We start from the raw sequence: 14,193 nt of genomic DNA on the forward strand, positions 1-14,193 counted from the left end.
CAGATAATTTGGGAGTTATTTGGTGTGATGGTATATAAAAACTGACGTTACATTTGTGAAATCTCCTCAGAAACCAATTTCTAAGTTTTTAGCAAAAGCATCATGGCAGGACTTTCAGCCTGGATAAGATGGCATAGACCTGTTTTGTCCTACTCTTCCCCCAAGCACATCATTAACCCTGGAAATAATGTCTGAGGGTTTTTCTGATGGTGATGAGGAGCAGTTGGGCTGGAATGCCAGGATGGGAGAAACAACACAGTGGTAGGGGTCTCATTCCCCTCCCACAACCCAACAGAGGAAGAAAATCAAGGCCCATTATTTCCTGGCTCCCCAACCTGGCAACAAAATGCAGCTCAGGCAGGCTCACTCCTTCCCTGGGTTAAATGCAATACCCTCTGACAACATCAGTGAGCCCAGCACCACCAGTAAGACAAACCAACTGGGAGCCCCACCAACAATGAGAGGCAAGGGAAGAGTTCTCTCTTGATGGCCACAGATGTCTACACTGCTGAGATATACAGAAGCAGGGTACTGGCCAGAAAGGCCCACGTGCCAAGGGAGACCTAGTCTAGGAAGCTTCCTTTATCCCGGGTCCACACAGACCCAAGGATATACTCCTGACTTCCCTTCCCTGATTGGAAGCCAACAGGGCCAGCAGTAGAATCAGCTGGAAGGACTCAGCTATAGCAAGTGGACAGGCCCACTCTCCTGAGGGCACCAGGGTGGGTGGGCAGAACCAGCTAGAAGGATGAAGCAACAATAAGCAACCAACCTGAAAAAACTTTTTGACCCTATGGGCTCAAGAGTCCCTTGTTGTGCCCAGGGACACCAGGGAAGCCAGGGAGCACCAGTAGGGGATCTCAACACAGTACTCCCCTATAGAGAAACACAAGAAGGCTGGCCTGGGAAAATACTCTCTGTCCCCACAGGCAGCACCAGCAGAGATCTGAGGTAGTCCCAGAGGGACAAGATGAGCCAAGAGAACCAAAAGAACATTGCAAATACTCTGAACACTAAACAGCCATTAGAACCATAGCCCACAAAAATAGGTCAAGACTTGAATGCTAAACCCAAACATGGAAACTTCCTACTAATATATAAGATATAATCAGGACCTACAGCCTCCTCATGCCTTAGATGAAATATCTAGGACACAACAGAAAATGATCTATTGTGTCAAGAACCAAGAAAAACATACCTTCAATGAGAAAAGATGATCCACTGATGCCAATATGGGGATGAATTAGATGCTGAAATTCTCTGATAAGGATTTTCAAGCATCCACCATAAAAATGCTTCAACAATCAATTATAAATCTCTTGAAACAAATAGAAAAATAAAACACGTCAGAAAAGAAGTAAAAGTATACAAAGAACCAAATATAAATTATAGATTCAAAAAAACTATATCAGACATTTAAAAACTCACTGGATGGGCTCAGTTGAAGAGTGGAGAACACAAGAGGTTAGAATAAGTAACTTGAGGACAGATTAATAGAATCCCCCTTATCTGAGTAACACAGAGAAAATACACTGGAAAAATTAAATGGCTTAAGTGGGACAATAATGAAAGATCCAATATTTGTATCATCAGAATTTTGGGAATGGCTCTGACTGGTTTCAGGAGCTGTAACCCCCCATGGCTAAAGCTGAGTGAGTGAGGTCCTTTGGACCATAAGACACTGAGGAGACAAAGCTTATCTCCCTGGCAGGAGCATTGCCTCTGCTCCTTTTTCCATAACTGGCCCCCAATGCTTGATCAGTTAGCCAATGACAGGTAAGATTCCCCAAGGTGGGGAATGATCTAAGACAGGCATGATCACATGGAGGCCCCAGGAAAGGACTTGGGGGGCTATGGAGAAAGGGGGTGATGGGCCCTCACCCCTCAGCTTTGACAGAGCCTGAGTCCTCATCCTGTCTGTGAGAAGTCTCCTAATTTCTTGGCTATCTTGCCTCCTCTGCCTGACTTAAGCCTGAAACAATGACAGAGAGTGGTGCAGCCTGTGCTGGAAAGGGTAGGTTCCCTGGGTAATCAGGCCTGAGAAAGAATACATAAACTCCTGTGAAACCTGCTTTTGCTAAGAACGCTGTTAATTAAATGATAAGGGTCCGAGCAGGAAATGAGGTTTTTTTCCCAAAGTTTTGTAGCCCATTAGCTAACAGACCCTGACTCAGAATAGGCCCTCAGAGTTCTTTGTATGTTATCTATTGTTTGATCCTTACTGCCTGACAATGATTAATGAACTTTACCTGTATCCCTGTGCAAACTAAAAGCCAATAAAAACCCTGTGAAGGCAAGGATCAGTGTGCTCTCCTCTTGAGAGAGTTGCCAGGTCACTCTGAGGCACCTCCCCTTGAGAGGGTAGCTGTGCCATCCCTTTTCCTCCACAGGACTTGGTAGTCCGTGTGAAATTGTCTTGTATCTCATCCATAACACCTTGGTCACTGCTGGCAGGTGTCTGCATCATCAGAGATCAGGAAGGATGAAAAAAAGAGTGAAAGAGAACTTGACAAAGTAATGGCTAAATTACTTTGACACTAAGAAGTGTCTTAAACTTCACAAGTCTATAGATCCAAGAAGCTGAGTGAACAAACTACACACCTCATTCAAAGGTATTCACACAAACACACATCATAGGTATCCTTCATAAAGACAATGAAAAATCTTGAAAGTAGGCAGAGATAAATGAATTGTGGAATACCAGTTTGAATGATAGCAGGTTTTGTAACAGGGTGCAGCCAAGAGGGAGCCCCAAATAGGGATTTGTAATAAGGTCCAGAAGAGCTTGGAGATAATTGACTCCACACCACAGGGCCACACCTGCCCAGACTGCTGGCAGCTGTGGCCAGTTGTGAGAGGAGCCGGAAATGGGGCTGCAGAGGAAGACTGGTGCTGGGATTTAAACAAAGGAATGGCAGCCACTGGGGGGTCTCTCTCTTTTTGGGACCGTGTATCTGTTTAGGACTTTGGTTTCTTGATTGGGACCACATGGCTTGGGTGAGAGTCAGAACCATGAGGCTTTGGAAGTGCTCCCTTTTGCCAGGTGGAGGGTGCTGGGAGGACTGTGTGCATTTGTGAGGAACTTTAGTTTGTGTTATTTCAAATAAATAATAAATTCCTTTCCTTTTCACTGATCTCTGGTATTAAGAGACATCTTTCCTCAGGCAGCAGGTAAAACGAACCCAGTAGGTGGGGAGGAACCCCTGGAGAAAAAGGGGGTGTCTTTTATATCATTCAGCCCCCCCCACTCTGTTCTATAACATTTTCTTGTCTAAAACATGGAGGCCAGAAGGAGGTAGCACAATATCTTGAAAGTTCTGGGGTGGGGGTGGGTGGGGGTGGATGCGGGCATGGGAAGAACTGTCCACCTTAAATTCTGTATTGCATGAAACTATATTTCAAGAATGAGGGGGAAATAATGACATTCTCAGATAAAAGAAACCTAAAAGAATTTGTTGCTAGTAAACTTCTCCTAAAGGAATGCCTGAAGAAATTTTTTTCTAACAGGCAGAAAGGAAATGATAAAGAAAAATCTTGGAGCATCAAGAGGAAGACAAAAGAAATAGCAGAAATATGAGTACATAAAATACATTGTCCCTCCTCTCGTGAGTGATATAAATCATATTTGATTTTTAACATCATTGGATACTCAAGACAATGATATTTAAAGTTGGAGAAGGAAAATGGAAGGGAGGTTTCTATCCTTCATCCAAAGTGGTAAAATGCTGGCACAATATACATATGTATATTGTAATACCCAGAGCAACAACTATGAAAACTATATAAAGATACATTTTTTTAAAACTATATACAGTGACTTCTTATTTTCAGTTTGACATGTAAGGATTTTGGAAGCCACCACTCCATCCTAGCAACAAGTGAAAAGTGAACAGACTGAAAAGTAAACAACTCTTCTAGGATCCATAGGAAAGATGAGGACACAGGGAACCTGTGCTCCCAAGACTGAAGAGATAGGCAGGTGGATACAGGGAGTCTGCACTTACTGGAGCAGAAGCTCACAGGCAGAATCCACTGTGGTACTGGTGCTGGGGTAGAAATACCTCAACTACACTTGACAGGTTACTGAGGGTTTCCTATGGACAACTCCTGGAGTAAGAGACTTGAGGAAGGCCCATTCCTAGGGAGCCACATATGATTTTATGAGATTTACCTCCACAAGTTCAACCAGTTCTCACAGGTAATATTGGGAAAAATCCCCTTGTGTTTCTAACAAATTCTTCTTAACAAGCTCTGCTCTCAAGAGAAACTGGTTAACTAGAGCTTTGCCTTTTGGAGCATAATCAGAGTCTAACTGACAAGGGGAAGGGAAATACCCTACTCCCGCACACTGTAGTCCAGGGGTGTCAAAATCATTTTCACCAGGGGCCACATCAGCCTCGTGGTTGCCTTCAAAGGGCTGAATGTAATTTTAGGACTGTATAAATATAACAACTCCTTAACTAGGGGCAAGGAGTTCAGTGCTGCCTCTGAGTAGAAACAAGGTGCTGGGTGGGATAAAACAGGGTAGAGGGTTGAATTCAGCCCGTGGGCCTTGTGTTTGCCACTTGTGGGAGGAGGGCAAGTGACCTGTAGTTCTATGCTCAAGTTTTAGTTTTTAAAGGAGTCTATGACTCTTGGCTGTGAACTTCACAAACTTCGTTATGTGGGACAGGATGACATCCTGGATGGAAAAATCCTGATGACTAGACATCCTGTCCTATGCAACTGGGAGGAAAAATTCTGAGACGCACTTGTGAAGTTCACAGACCAGAGGCACAGACTTCTTTAAAAACTAAGACTTGAGCATAGAACTACAGGTCACTCACTCTCCTCCCACACCTTACCACCACATTACTAAAGGCCTATTTACAGCTGTTTCTTTTACCCTGTATACCATATCTGCTTATCAAGAAAGAAATCACAAGGGCCTGCTAAAAGGCAAACACACACACACACACACACACACACACACAATTTGAATAGACAAAGAAAACATCAGAAGTAGACAAAGCAGAGATGTTGGAATTATCACCCCAGGAATTTAAAACAACTTTAATTAATATGCTAAGAGCTCTAGTGGATAAAGTATAAAGCATACAAGAACAGGTGAGTAATACAGGCAGAGAGATAAAAATACTAAGAAAGAACTGAAAAGGAATTCTGGAGATCAAAAACACTGTATTGGAAATAAAGAATACCTTTGATGGGTAATTAGTCAACTGGACATGGCTGAGGAAAGAATCTCTGGGCTTGAGGATATCTCAATAGAAACCTCCACAATGAATAAGCACACAGAAAAATGACAGAAAAAAGAAAAACAGAATACCCAAGAACTTGAGACAGATACAAAATGTATAACATACATGTAATGAAAATACTGGAAGAAGAAAAATAGTAACAGAAGAAATACTTGAAAACATAATAACTGAAAATTTCCCCCAAATTAATGTCAGACGCTAAACCACAGATCTGGGAAGCTCAGATTACATCAAGCAGGATAAATGCCTCCCACCTTGAAAAAACTCTTCCTAAATATATTGATTATAAACCACAGAAAATCAAAGATAAAGAAAAAATCCACCAGAAAGACATAAGAATCCTAAATGGGCAAGCATAAAAAAACAGAACCTCAAAATATTGAAGTAAAATCTTACAGAACAGACAGAAAAGAAAACTCCTCAATTATAGTTGGAAGCCAACACTCCCTTTTAGCACCTAATGGAACTATTGGACAAAAAATCAGCAAGGATATAGAAATTCTGAACAACAAAATCAGCTAATAGAATCTAGCTGACATGTACAGAACACTCCACCCAATAATGACGGAACACACATTCTTCTCAGGTCACATAGAATATTCACCAAAACAGATCATACCTGGGCAAACTGTGACAAATTTAAAAGAATGGAAAGTACATACAGTATGTAGTCTGACCACAGTGAAGTGAAACTAGAAATGATGACAGAAAAGCAAAAGGAATATTTGTGAACACATGTAAATTAAGCAATACCCTTCTAAATAATCCATAGGTCAAATAGATATCTCAAAAGAAATAAAAATGCATAGAACTAAATAAAAATACAATGTATAAAAATATGTGAGATACAGCCTAAGCAATGCTATGAGTATTTGCTATAAGTATTGCTATAAGTATTTATGACACAAGCAATGCTATAAGTATTTATGACACAAATACTAGCATTAGAAATGAAGAAAGATCTCAAATCAGCATCCTAAATTTCTACTTCTAGAAGTTAGAAAAACAAGAGCAAAATAAACACAAAGCAAGCAGTTGGAAAGAAATGATAAAGATAAGAGCTAATAAGTAAAATTGAAAATAGAAATATAATTAAGAAAATCAATCAAAAAGCTAGTTCCTCAAAAAATTAATAAAAATGATAAATCACTAGTAAGACTAACAAAATTTTTTTAAAAAGACACAAATCACCAATATCAGAAATAAAATAAGTATATCCTACAGATCCTGGTGACATTAAAAAGATAATAAAAAATACTACAAACAGCTTTTATAGTCATACATTTAACAGTGGAGAAGGATGGACCAATTCCTTGTAAATTATACTACTAAAACACAACCAAGATGGAAGAGATTATGTGAATAACATTATAACCATTAAACAAATTAAGTTTGTAATTAAAAAGCACCCCCTAAAAAAACCTCCAGAACCTGATGATTTTAGTGGAGAATTCCACCAAACACTTAAAAAAGAATTAACATCAATTTACACATTTTCCTCAAAACAGAAGAGGAGGGAATAATTCCCAACTCATTATATGAGGCCAATATTATCCCAATACTGAAACCAAAAAGAGACAGTACAAAAGGCAAAACTATAGACCCATATCTCTCATAATCTAAGTTGCAAAAATATTCAATAAAATATTAGCAAATTGAATTCAACACTACATGAAAATAATTATGTGTCATGATTTAGTAGTATTCATTACAAGCATGAAACTTGCAAAAACCAATAAATGTAATCCATCATATCATGTTTTTGTGTTTATTAATTTTAGAGAGAAAGGAAGGGAGAGAGAGAGAGAGAGAGAGAGAGAGAGAGAGAGAGAGAGAGAGAGAGAGAGAGAGAGAGAGAGAGAGAGAGAGAGAGAGAAACATAGATGTGAGAGAAATCAATTGGTTGCTTTCCATATACACCCCAACCTGGAATTGAATGGGATAAGGCTTCAGCCAGCTGAGCCACACCTGCCAGGGCAACATATCATATTTTTAAGAAAAATATTATATGCTCATATCAATTGATACAATAGCATTTGACCCTGGCTGGCGTAGCTCAGTGGATTGAGCGCGGGCTACGAACCAAAGCATCGCAGGTTCGATTCCCAGTCAGGGCACATGCCTGGGTTGCAGGCCACGGCCCCCAGCAACCGCACAATGATGTTTCTCTCTCTCTCTCTTTTTCCCTCTCTTCCTTCTCTAAAAATAAAAACAATAAATAAAATCTTTAAAAAAAAAAGCGTTTGACAAAATTCATCATGACTGATGAACAAATTCTCAGCAAGTTAAAAAAAAATTCTCAGCAATTTTTTGGGGAACTATCCCAACTGGATAAAGAGCATTTACAAAAATCTACAGATAACATCATACTTAATGGTGAAAGAGTAAGTGCTTTCCCAGTAAGGTCAAGAATAGGGAAATTTCTGATCATGTATTTTACATGTACTAGGAGATTTAGCCCCTGCAATAATGTCAGAGGAAAAGAAACAAAGTCCTACAATTAAATAATAAGGAAAAAATAAAACTGTTTCCACTTATAGATGGTATGATTGTCTACATGAAAAATCCCAAGGAATCTAAAAAAATCTAGAGCCAATAAGTAAATTCAGCAAGGTTTCAGAATAAAAGGTAAGCTGACAAAGTCCATGTAATTTCTAATGCTTACAATGACTATAAAGATACCAAAATTAAAAACATAATGCCAGTAATCATTGCTCCAAAAAAATGAAGTATTTAGGTATAAGCATGTACAGGATTCATATGCTGAAAATGATGAAATACTGATGAAAGAAATCAAAGAAGAGCTAAAAATAATGGAAAGATATATTGAGTTCAAGACTCAACATAGTAAAGATGTCCATTACCTTCCAGTTGCCTATATATTTAATGCAATTCCCATCAAAATCCCAGCAAGGTGTTTTGTAGTTATAGACAAGCTTATTCTAAAACTTATGTGGACCTGGCTGGTGAGGCTCCGTGGATTGAGTGCTGGCCTGCAAACCAAAAGGTGATTGTGTTTGATTCCCAGTCTGGGCACATACCTGGGTTGCCAGGGGCAGGTTGTGCCAGAGGCAACCTCATATTGATGTTTCTCTTTCTCTCTTTCTCCCTCCCTTCCCCTCTCTAAAAATAAATAAAATAAAATTTATATGGAATGGTACAGGACCTACAAGAGCCAAAACAACTTTTTCCCCCTAAATTTTACAAAAGGAGAGAAACATCTATGAGAGAATCAATTGGTATTGATTGCCTCTCACACAAGCCCCAACCAGGGAACAGCCAGCAACAGGAATCGAACTCGAAACCTTTCATTTTGTGGGACAACGCACAAACCACTGAGCCACACGGGCCAAGGTTAAAACATTCTTGACAAAGAAGAATCAAATAAAACTCTACCTACCATGAATGCTCACTACACAGCTACAGTAACCAAGACACTGTAGTATTGGTGAAGGGACAGATACAGAATTCAATGGAACAGATCAGAGAATTCAGAATCCAAACCCACATAAACATGCTCTAACTTTTTACATCAATCAAAGCAATTCAAGGAGAAAGGACAGCCTTTCCAACAAATGGTGCTGGAGCAACTGGCTCTATCATGGGGGGAGTCTGCATGTGGGCATGTGGGGGGCAGGAGGCTGGGGGAAATCTTTGCACCTTCCTCTTAATTTTGCTATGAACCTCATACTACTCTCAGACAAAGTCTTTAAAAATCAAAAACAAGCAAAACACTTGTATAACAATAACAATAAAAAGCCTAGAATACTAATGAAAATATTTTCTGAGGACATTATGGCCAATTTTTATATGTCCCAATTGTTGCTTGTTCCTAAATGTTACAATAAGCAAAAGGAGAAGCAAGAGGAAAACAGGAGAGTAAAGGAGAAGGAAAGGAAGAAAAAGTACCCATAACATATATGTGCATAAGTATTTTCAAATGCAAATGTCATGTATCTTTATATTTCCACATGAGTTCATGCAATAAATACATATCTGAAACTGACTTTTTATATATCAGTACATCACAACAACCCTTCCCTTTCCATAATTACTTTATGAAATGTCATTTGTAATAGTTGTCTCACCTATTAATTTATTTTACAACAGTTAAATTAGTCAATCCTCTTTTGTTTAGCATTCAGGTTGTTTATAATTTTAACTGCAGTAAACATTTTTGCGGCTAAATTGTTCGCACCTTGGTTGTCATTTTCTTAGTATATACCAGTTTTTTAAAAGTTTTTAAAATTTATTTTCAGTTTTACCAAAAGATGATGAGAGAGCCAATTTCCCTACCAATTGCCAATTTTGGAGATTATAATAGAAATAAATATTTGCTAATTTATTAGCAAAAACGATCATTTACTGTGGCCATAACTTGCACTTCTTTGTTTATTAGATAAATCTGATTTTTTTATAATGTGTTACAGGAGAGATGCGGGCACAGCACCTGCTATGTTGTTCTGCGCAGCCGCGTCCTGGGGGGCGGGGTGCAGTGGAGACGTGGTGGTGGAGCTGCAGGGTGCAGGCCTGTGCAGCTGCGCTTCTTGCCCTACCCTTTCAATGGCGGTACTATATTGGAAATTGCTGGAGAAGATTTTTCAACTGTTACTTCTGATACTCGACTGAAGTGAAGGGTTTTCAATCCACACCTGGGACAGCCCCAAATGTTACAAATTAATAGATAAAAACAGTCATCGGATGCAGTGGTTTCCGTGGAGACTGTCTTACCCTGACAATTATTGAAGCAAGACTCAAGATGTGCAAGCATTCCAATCATAAGGCGGCGGCCACGCAGCAGTAGCTGCAGTGCTGTCACAGTCCTCTGTTCAAGGTGCTTCTTTCTGTACTGTGTTCACAACGTCATCCGGGACTCCATGCAGAAAGGAAGGAAGCCTTGTATTTGACCCCTTGGGGTCCTACCTGAGAGACGCTTTCAAGAGTACGTGATTACCGAGAACCATGCTACAATCACTACTTGACAATCAGGTTGGTTTTAAGAACATGCAGAATGTGGGGCATGTGTCACTGTCTTTGGTCAGAGCCATGTGGCTGGAGAAAGCTGTCTTCAGTTCTGCTGTAGAGAAAGACGTGCATACCTGGGCATGCTCAAAATCTGCATGGTAACCACAGACAGCTTCTTGGAGGAGCCAGTTCCCCTGAGGAAGGACTGATGTTCCTGCTATTGCACTGATGTGCTTTATTTAAAAAGACAAGCCTCCAAGGAGGATGTACAGAGGTCCCAGAGACATATGAAAGGATACTCAGCATCACTTGCTGTCAGAGAGATGCCAATAAAACCACAATGAGATACCATTTCACACTGGTCAGATTGGCCATAATTAACAAATCAAGAAACAAGAAGTGCTGGTAAGGATGTGGAGAGGAGGGAACCCTAGCACACTGTTGATGGGAATGCAGACACTGTGGAAAGCAGCATGAAGATACCTCAAAAAACTAAAAACAGAACTGCCTTTTGACCCAGCAATTGCACTGCTGGCATTATACCCTAACAACCCTGAAACACCAATCCAAAAGAATCTATGCACCCCAGTGTTCATAGCTGCACAATTTACAATAGCCAAGTGCTGGAAACAGCCTAAGTGCCCATCAGTGAATAAGTGGATCAAAAAACTGTGGTACATTTATGTGACGGAAAACTACACAGCAGAAAGAAAGGAGCTCCAACTCTTCATGACAGCAGGGTTGGAACTGGAGAGCATTATGCTAAGCAAAATAAGCCAGGTGGTGAAAGACAAATACAATATGGTCTCACCGATAAGTGGAACCTAACCAAAAAAACAAACAATTGAGGAAAAATAGAACCCAAAGCATGGAAATAAAGAAGATATTGACAATGACTAGAGAGGAGTGGGGAGGATAACAGTGGAAAAAAGGAGAAGGGTCAAGACAAGCAACACGTATAAAGGACTGATGGGTATAGACAAAGGGGTGGAGATTGACTGTCAGGGAGGCAGGGGACAGCAACAGGGGAAACTTGGGACAATGGTAATTGAACAACAATAAAAATAAATAAGTAAAACAAATAAAAAATAAACCGTGAAATGCTCATTTGCTTATAACTTGTCTTTTCTCAGCAGGACAGATCTGGGAAGTTGTATTTCTTTTTCTTTTCACTTTCCTCATTTATCTCATACTTTTCTGTCTTCCAAAGCTTTTTTTGCATTTTAAGGATGAAAATGGAAACAGATGATGTCAGTTTTCCTTACATTTATGAGTAAGAAATTCATCTGGGAAAGCTAACTTCAATCACTGTAGATGGTCAGCCCATCTGTAAAGAGGGTGTTTGCATCATCCAATTTAACCTTTAACCCATCTTGGTTGTATTAAGACATTAGTGGATATAAATAAAATACCTTAAGATTTGAAAAAAAAAATGGTGTAGGCCAACACACCTTTTTTCAAGTGACTGATCAGACACTCTATTTTCTCACTTTTTCTTAAAGCTTTATAGAGGAGCTGATTTTAAACTTCCTTACACATGTTGCAGACATATTCTCTCAGTTTGCCCTCTTAACCCTGTTCATTATGGGCTACAACATTCAGGCATTTTAACAAATTTTGTTGTCAAAACTAAGCGTATGTTATATCTGGTGGAACTACCAGTGATTGGTTTGTTTTTTACTTTTACTTTTTTTTTTTTACAAAGAATTCACTTTCTTCATGTATTTTGAAAAAGAAATCAATCACAATGAGAACATTACATATAAAAAATTAAATGTTATAAATAAGTTGTATTAGAAAAATCTTTATGGCTTTTAGTGCTTTCCTTATTGAACATTAACACTTATACAACAAAAATGTAAGTGAACTGAGAAGTCAATTTAAATTATCAAGATAAATAAAATAAGAACCCAGTTAAGCAGCAAGGAAGACATGATAATGATTATAAAAAAATAGTAAATGAATTTAAAATGAAAGAAGCCTAAAAACTGGTTCTTGAGATATTGAATCAAGAAAAGAAATAAGAAACATGGCAATAAAATGGGTAAGTGATATAAAAACAGATCAGAGGAGATTTTCCCAACTATGAAATAATTCTACATACAACTTAATATTTAAATTTTTGAAAAAACATTGAAAAAGGTATCTTCTCAGAGAATACAAATGCTCCAAATTGAATATAAACTCATGGTTCAAAATCCTGTATAGACATTCATCAGAGATAAAACTGAGAGTTTTATTAAAGAAAGGCACCATAGAAGAAATTTGCCAATGATATGTCCAATAAGGGGTTAATACTAAAATTCATAAAGAACTCATACAACTCAACACCAAAAAGAAAAAAAAACCAAATCAATTGAAAAATGGGCAGAAAACCTGAATAGACATTTCTCCAAAGAGAACATACAGTGGGCCAATAGACATGAAAAAATGCTCAGTGTTACTAATCATCAGAGAAATGCAAATTAAAACCACAATGAGATGTCACTTCACATCTGTCAGAGTGGCTATCATCCATAAATCAACAAACAACAAGTATTGATCTGGATCTTGAGAAAAGGAAACCCTTTTGCACTGTTGGTGAGAGTGCAGATTGGTGCAGCCACTGTGGAAAGCAGCACAGAGATAACTCAAAAAATTAAAGATGGAGCTCTCTTGTGACCCAGTGATTACTTTTCTGGAAATTCATCTGAAAAAACCTCAAACACTAATTCAAAGGACTATATATATACCCCTGTGTTTATTGTGGTGTTATTTACAATAGCCAAATATTAAAGCAACCCAAGTGCCCATCCAGAGACAACTATATAAAAAAGTTGTGGAATGTATACAATGGAATATTACTTAGCCATAAAAAATGAAATCTTACCATTTGCAACAAAATGGATGGACTTAGAGGGTATTAGGCTAAGTGAAATAAATCAAACAGAGAAAGACAAATACTGTATGAATTCATTCAATCTAAAGAACAAAGTAAATGAACAAACAAAGTAGAAATAGACTCAGAGAGAACAGACTGAAGGGGGCTGGATGGCTGGGTAAAAGGGGTGAAGAGATTAAGAAGTACAAATTAGTCATAGAAATATAAAGTACAGCATAGGGAATATAGTCAATAATATTGTAATAACTATGTATGGTGCCAGGTGGGTACTTGAAATAGTGAGGGGATCACTTTGTAAAGTATATAATTGTTTAATCACTATGCTGTACACCTGAAACTAACACAAAATTGTATCAAATGTAAACTGTAACTGAAAAATGAAATAAAAAAGAATGACTTCCTACAAAAGCATCAAGTCTAGATAGTTTCATAGACATTTTTCAAACCATCAAAAAAATAGACATTCTTTTTAAATAAAAAATTGTGTAATTTTTAATTTAATCTTTATTGCATTTTTTCTATTACCATTTAATCCCCTCTTACCCTCTTCTCCCCCAGCCATTCCCCACACTGTTGTGTGTGTCCATGAGTCCTTTTTCCTTTTTGCTCAATTCCTCCATCCCCTAGCCTTCACCCCCACTAGCCATCATCCTTCTCTCCATCTATGAGTCTGTCCCCATCTTCCATGTTAATTCAGTTTGTTCATTAGATTCCACATATGAGTGAAATCATATGGTATTTGTCTTTCTCTGACTGGCTTATTTCACTTAGCACAATATTCTCCAGGTCCATCAACCCTGTTGCAAAGGGTAAAATTTTCTTCTTTTTATGGCTGAGTAGAATTCCATAGTGTAAATGTCCCATAGTTGTTTTATCCACTCATCTACTGATGGGCTGCTTCCATATCTTGGCAATTGTGAATAACACTGCAATGAACATAGGGGTGTTTATGTTCTTTCAGATTAGTGTTTTGGGTTCCTTCAGTTATATTCCCAGAAGTGGGATCGCTGGGTCAAAAGGCAGTTCCATTTTTTATTTTTTGAGGTAACTCCATACTGCTTTCCACAGTGGCTGCACCAACCAGTTTGC

At 38.5% G+C, this 14,193-nt stretch overlaps 1 pseudogene; it reads left to right on the forward strand.

The window, feature by feature from the left end:
* Nucleotides 1–10,432, forward strand: part of LOC123828597 — a 45,348-nt pseudogene extending 34,916 nt beyond the window's left edge.
* The last annotated feature ends 3,761 nt before the right edge of the window (nt 10,433–14,193 follow it).

The sequence above is a fragment of the Phyllostomus hastatus genome, unplaced genomic scaffold (genome assembly GCF_019186645.2).
Source record: "Phyllostomus hastatus isolate PE091 unplaced genomic scaffold, TTU_PhHast_1.1 phas_contig_98, whole genome shotgun sequence".
Taxonomy (NCBI): domain Eukaryota; kingdom Metazoa; phylum Chordata; class Mammalia; order Chiroptera; family Phyllostomidae; genus Phyllostomus; species Phyllostomus hastatus.